Raw genomic sequence first — 6717 nt, 5'->3', positions numbered from 1 at the left:
CCTATTACAGCCTGTTGCCCTCCAGATATTTTGGATTACAACTCCCAGTATTCCTGACCATTAGCAATGTGGGCAATCACCAAAGGCAGCTAATGTCCAAAATATCAGTTTGGCACTGGGCTGAGGAAGGGTGATGCAGTAGTTTGGGTGGCACTTGAACTGAAGACAAGAGACCAAATTCCACATGCTTTTTTAGAGGTGTATGTAAACTGGCCACTTACCTTCTGAAGAAAAAGTATGTGAAACATGTATCTGATTTGGATTGGGCCCCATGCCACATTTCTGCCCTATCCATGCCCCCCTCCGGCTTCTAGTTGCCATCAAAATGTGGCACTTGTAGTTTGGCCCAGAGCCTAAGTCAAAGGGAGCCTGAGTCTTAGGAAGATGCGTTCTTCCCCCATGGAATTTGCATACTCCAAAAAGTGCATTTGTGCCTGCACTCTACCCCCTGTAGCTGCCCCAAAAAGTTCTTCAAATTTTAGACTGAGTATTTTGCGCAAGCATTTGAAATGTAAATTGCATTCTATGTCTCCTTACAACCCACAAGCTGCATTGTGAGGGCTGTGAGCTGAAACAGGAGGCAGACCCTCCAGTTGGGGTGGGGGGAAACATCTGATGGCCATAGCCCTTTCCCTGCCCCCCTTTCCTCAACCTCAATTGAGTTCCTGGGTTACGTGCAGTTTTTCCCCGCTCTAAAATGAGATGCCTTTCCTAAAGCTTTGTTACTGGCAATAAAACTTAAAGCTGAAATCTGCCGGCCTTTTTCGGTATTTTGGCCCTGCCTCTTTTGCCTGCAGCCTCATTTACCACTGCAATGCAGCCCTCAAGAACTTCTCTGAAACAGAACAGTCCTCAGACTGAAATAGGTTCAACACCCCTGAGCTATATATCGCCCTACCAACACCACCTTTCTTGCCATGGGTGTTCCCATGATATTTTTCTTCTCATCCCCTGCACAAAGCTTTCTTTTAAAGTATTCTTAGAGTTTAAATAGGATTAGCAATAGGATATTCTTATGCATGTCTATCCCACTGAACCCAATGAGACTCATTCCCAGCTCCCAGTTATATTTGTGTAAGATTGTACTGCAAGAGTAGTGTAATCCTACATAACTACTCAGAAATATGCCCCACTGTATTCAATGAGTAAGTTACCAAGTAAGTTAGCACAGAATTGAAGCCTTCCAGTTGACAGAAACACTAACAACATATATCCGTATGTGTACACCAATTTCTTCATATGCACTACTTTGGATCACAGCCATCTTTTTCAAGAAGAAGCATATCTTGAAATGGGATATTAACATCAATGGGATCCACAAAGCAGGACTATCTCTGCTCTGAGGTATTGTTTTACCTTTAAATTTGCTGCACTGTTGCACAGAGGGAATGGAAAGGGAGGAAAGGATCCAGTTTCTGGTTTTGAGCTGTTTAAGCGAGTGATCATTGATAAGAACCTGATAAAAATTTCTCTTGGCACAGAAGGTGTTCTAAAGTTTACCATGGCAAATAAATACACCATTGTGCCAGATGTATACTGCACAAACAGTATGCCTTTCTGAGGCAGACTGGATTCCATCATATACGTCTTTCATTGTGAATTTTGATAACTGCCAGATGTTACCAAAGAAATGAATACTACAGCAACTGCGGGCAGCATCTGACAGTGCCATTCCACAAACTCAAACAGTACTAACACAGCTCCTTTGAATCGTTCCATTGTGCAAGTGGTTGTCTGTCACACTTGCACAACTCATAGTGCGACCAGTCGTACAACCAGTTTCACAACAGGTCATGCAAGTTAAATGCACAATTGCTTGCATAAATGGATCTTTGGTTGGATTTTCCCCCATAATTCCAGATTCCACTAGCACAACATCATTTGCAGAAAGGGAATGACACAATTGGATACTGCGCAAGAGGCACCTGGTTTTCTCTGATGAGACAGACTGAAGAATCAGCTCCATGGTAGCAGTAGGGGTTCCGTGTTCTCTCACTTCAGTCATTTCTCCTTGAAGTCTTCCAGCAATGCCATTTTGTTCCTACTACATCTCTCTGCATCATAATCTTGCCAGTGCAAGGCCTGTAGTGGGGCAGTTGGCCATCAGTGCACTGTTCCCAATGCCATTAGTCATTTGCTGCAAAGTTTTGACTTCACAGTTTCTAACTCCAGGCCACAGGCGACGTGTAATACTGGTCCATGTCAATACTCATGACAGATAAGGATGAGTGTTACCCGATCCAACTGGATGAGATGTCATTTAAATAAACTGTCACCAATATGATATAGTGCTGTGAATCAACTTTCCAGTAAAGGTTTAAAGCAACACTTGGCAATTTACAAATATAAAAGGAACATGAATTGGAGGTTGGAAACCCTGGAGTTAATTAAAAAAAATTGGCAAGATCTTGGGAATCTTTCAGAACAATTCAGATACATTTATGTATAGCAAAACACCCCTGCAGTTGATGAGCATAAAACATGTGGTTAAGCTCTTAAATGCAATTAAATTCAACAGGACTTAGACATGCTTGTCTTTCCCTGTACTGTGTTCTTCGACCACAGAATGTATCTGGTTAACTAGCAAAATTTCCAAAGAGAGAAATCAGACATGAATCATTCTGTTAGTCTACAACATGTAAAATTCTATAGGAGGAGGGAATTGATATGATTGACACAAAATTTTGTACTGTATTTTTGTATTTTAATTTAATGTTTATATTTTTGATTTATATTGTAATTATTTTAACTTAAGTGTTGTAAGCTGCCCTGAGGCTTCGGCGAATGGGGTGGCATTAAAATGTTTTAATAAATAAATAAAATAAAATAAATGAAACTGGGGGCACATGGATCTTTCACTAACTGACTCTCTTATCTATCTCATCTCTCCTATCTTATCTCCTGTCTTTTGGCTACCAATGACAGTTATATTTGCCCAAAGCATGGCTCAGAAAGAATAACCTGAGACTAAGAACAGACAAATCCTTTTGAAAGAATTATAGGTAGCCTGTTAGAGCTGTTGTTGACACATCCATATTAACAACAATATCCAGTGCAACACTACTGCTAACATACATTGTGTTACACATTGTGTTATGCTAGCATAATGTAACATGGATTATGTTATGCTAGCATAAAGGACTTCTTCAGAAATACATTACACAAGCAAGTTGTGTTACAGTGGGAGTCCCCAGTCTTTTTGAACCTTGGGCACATTTAGGAATTTGGGAAACTACTGTGAGCACCATCACAAAATGCTTATTCAGTGAATCACTGCTTTTGTGTCTCCCTGCCACAGCTGTGGATCTTATGTCTTATTCTGCAAACACTTGTGCGTCTATCAGCTGCCACGTTGTCCCTTTAATAAGTGATTTCCTAGTTCAGCTAATGATTGGTGGTACAATACACCTAATGTTTCCTTTACACAAATCCCTCCAAAATGTCCTGTTCAGGACAACTCTTTTCAGCTCTTCCAAGGTCAAGTCTGTGGCTTCCTTTATAGACACAATCCACCCCATAATAGGACTTCCCTTTCATCTTCTGCCTTTGACTTTCTGTAATATGATCATTTTCTCCAGTGAGTCTTGCCTTCTCATGGTGCATCTGAAGTATGAAAGCCTCTGTATGAAAGTCATTTTTGCTTCTAGGCAACACTCTAGCTTGATTTGGTCTAGGACCCCATTGTTTGTCTTTCTGTCAGTCCAGAATATTCACAAAGCTCTCCTTCAGCACCATGTTCCAAATGCATCACTTCTCTTCATGTCAGCTTTCTTCTCTGTCCAGCCTTCTCACTCATACGTTGTGACTGAGAATAGCATCTTGACCTTGGTCTCCAGTAAAACATCTTTACACTTGATCATCGTTTTTAGTTCTTTCATCACTGCCCTTCGAAGTCTCAGTCTTCTTCCATTTTTGGGCTGCAGTCTCCCTTTGTATTGATGACTGTGCTGAGGTATGTGAAACCTTTTACAATTTAAATTTCTTCATTATTATCAGTAAAGTTCTATAAAATATATAATGCATCAGAGGCATGAAAAAGGAAGACTGTGCTGCTGAGGCAAGGCAAAAGAGAAAAAAAAGACAGGAAAGGCAAAACAACTGAAAAGACATGGTAATTCTGTAAAAGTACAAGAGCAAACTGAATACCCTTGTTGCTTAAATCCAAAGGGCAGCTCTTCCCTGGAAGATTTTGTAGGCTTGGGATCCTGTTTCACGTAGTGCTGTTTACAATATTTCAAAATCTTTCTTTCCAGTTTTGCCTGGCCATCCTGTGCTTCCTTCTTTGGCCAGGGCTCAGTGGCAGTCCCCATATATACCAAGAAAGAAGAAGCAAACATTTTCATTTTACCTTGGCATAAGCAACATCCTTTCAACACATGGCATATCCCTTAGTCTGAATCTTTCAAAAGAGCTTTATGTCATGTTGCAGATTCTATTACACAATAACCTTTGCATGCTACCTTCCCTGTAAGAGTTGCATCTGCCTCCAAGACGGCTGCCAGGCCGATCTAGATATATGTAAAGACATTCTCCCATGTGGTTCAGCCTACCAGCTATATTTACCAGCTATGCAGCAACGGACCTCCCAGAGGGCCAGGCTTCATCACCCCTATGCCTTGTAAACACAGAAGAAAGCTAAGACACACAAGTGAAATTCATGTATGCAATTTATTTATTTATTTAAAACATTTCTATGCCGCCCCCATCACAACAAAGCCTTGGGGCAGCGCTCTCTCTCTCTCTCTCTCTCTCCCTCTCTCTCTCTCTCTCTCTCTATATATATATATATATATATATTTAAAAAAACATTTAAAACCCCCCGGTGCATTCTTGGCCAATTTAAAATCCTAATAAATACAATAATTTAGCAATTAAAATAAGTTATAAATAAAAAGGTCTTAGCCTGGCACCAAAAAACAAATAATGACGGCGCCAGGCGGACCTCTCTGGGGAGCGCATTCCATAGATGGGGCACCGCCACAGAGAAAGCCCTCCTCCGGGTACTCACCCTCCTAATATTCACAGAGGGTTCCCGGAGAAGGGCATCCGTTGCTGATCTCAAGGGGCGGGAGGGCAAATATGGGCAATTTAGTATTGCATAAAGTAATTCCCCTTCAACTACGTTCATTTCCATTGGTTAATATTTCACAGTACAAAAAAGATAACCAAAGCTGGTACCTCCAAAGTCAGTTTGCAATTTGACCCATTATCATTTTGTATGTTACTCATTGTTACTGATCATGTGACAAAGTTCAGGCAATTACCAAGCATTACTATTGAACAACTCTAAGATCTACAATTAGGATTTTTTGTGTACTGACAAATCTATATAAAGTTCCTGAATTTTTTGGGTAAGAAACTCCCTTAGTTAACTCTGAGAAATAGGCAGTTTTATTATAGGAAGTGATAACAATTGTGAAGTGTGAACGTAATATAGTCAACATGACAGGACTAATGTGGTAATTGATCAAATAGTTGCTTTAAAGCTTCAGAGTAATTAAATCTGTGCATACTTAATGATCTAAGGAGCACCTCTTCTAACAAACATGAATCAAAGAATAAGCATGGAATCATTTGCCTTTAACCCATAACATGCTAAAGAACCAACATTTTAAGGGAATGGGGAAAGTACAGGTAAACTGCTGAGGATGACCTATTGCAAAGTCTCCCTTGATAATATAAAATATAGCCTTAGATTGGTGTTTAATAGTATGCTCCCTTACCTGGGAATAAGTCCTTTGAATATAAGGCCTCTGTCTGAATAAACATGTAATTTGTGTCATGACTGATCCATTCACTAAGAGGTTAAAAATAAATCTTATACTACTGAAGGCATGCTGAGCCTGTTATGTCTTGGCTAAATAATACAACCATTTGTTTTGGGTTAAATTGTTTTAAGACTGTGCCTGAAATTAAGAGATACCCAGAGATCTTTTACAAATATTCCATCGGCATTATTTATCTTTTTACAAAAACGTTAAGTAGAACTTTTAAGAAGTTTTACTTAAAGGTTAACTAAAATCTGATAAACTGTTTCAGACCTATTTTGACATTGGAAGGTACTACGGAAATAATTAAGCAAAAGCCAAGCAAAATTAATTTCCACTGCTGTGCCTCAAAATCAAAGAGTTACAGTTTCTCTGCATATTAAACAGTTTGATTTCAAACAAGCATCAATGGAACTGCCCTGGAAACTGCTTAAAATGCCAGGAATCAGCCACAGAACAGGTAGAGTCTGATAGTAATAGATTTGCAAAAGAACAGCTGAAGATGAATGACAACAGAGTGCCCAACCTACTGACAGATCTCCAACCAGATGAATATGATGAAGAGTTGTGCTAGATTACTGTTGTCAGGTAACCTTTTTATTTTCCCAATGTTTTAAGACCTGACTGTTTTAGTTGGAGTTTTGTTATTAGCTGAATTTTTAGGACACTGTGTTATGATTTTTTTTTTACATTTTGTATTGTTAAACCATCCCGAGACTTCAGTAATGGGAAGGTCTAGAAAAGTTATAAACAAACAAACAAACAATAGCCATCACAAGTAGCACAATAAGGGCACAATCCTATGCATGTGTAGTCAGAAAAATGTCCTACAAGCTTAACTGGGGAATTCTTGGATTTGCACAAAGTTTTTCTGCTGAAATATACATAGAATTGCACCTTAAACAAACCAGATTTAATGACAGCATGGAAAATACCAAACAGATGGTCA

The sequence above is a fragment of the Varanus komodoensis genome, unplaced genomic scaffold, assembly GCF_004798865.1.
Source record: "Varanus komodoensis strain SLA01 unplaced genomic scaffold, ASM479886v1 scaffold1, whole genome shotgun sequence".
NCBI lineage: Eukaryota > Metazoa > Chordata > Lepidosauria > Squamata > Varanidae > Varanus > Varanus komodoensis.
Note: the sequence above shows the minus strand (reverse complement) of the source record.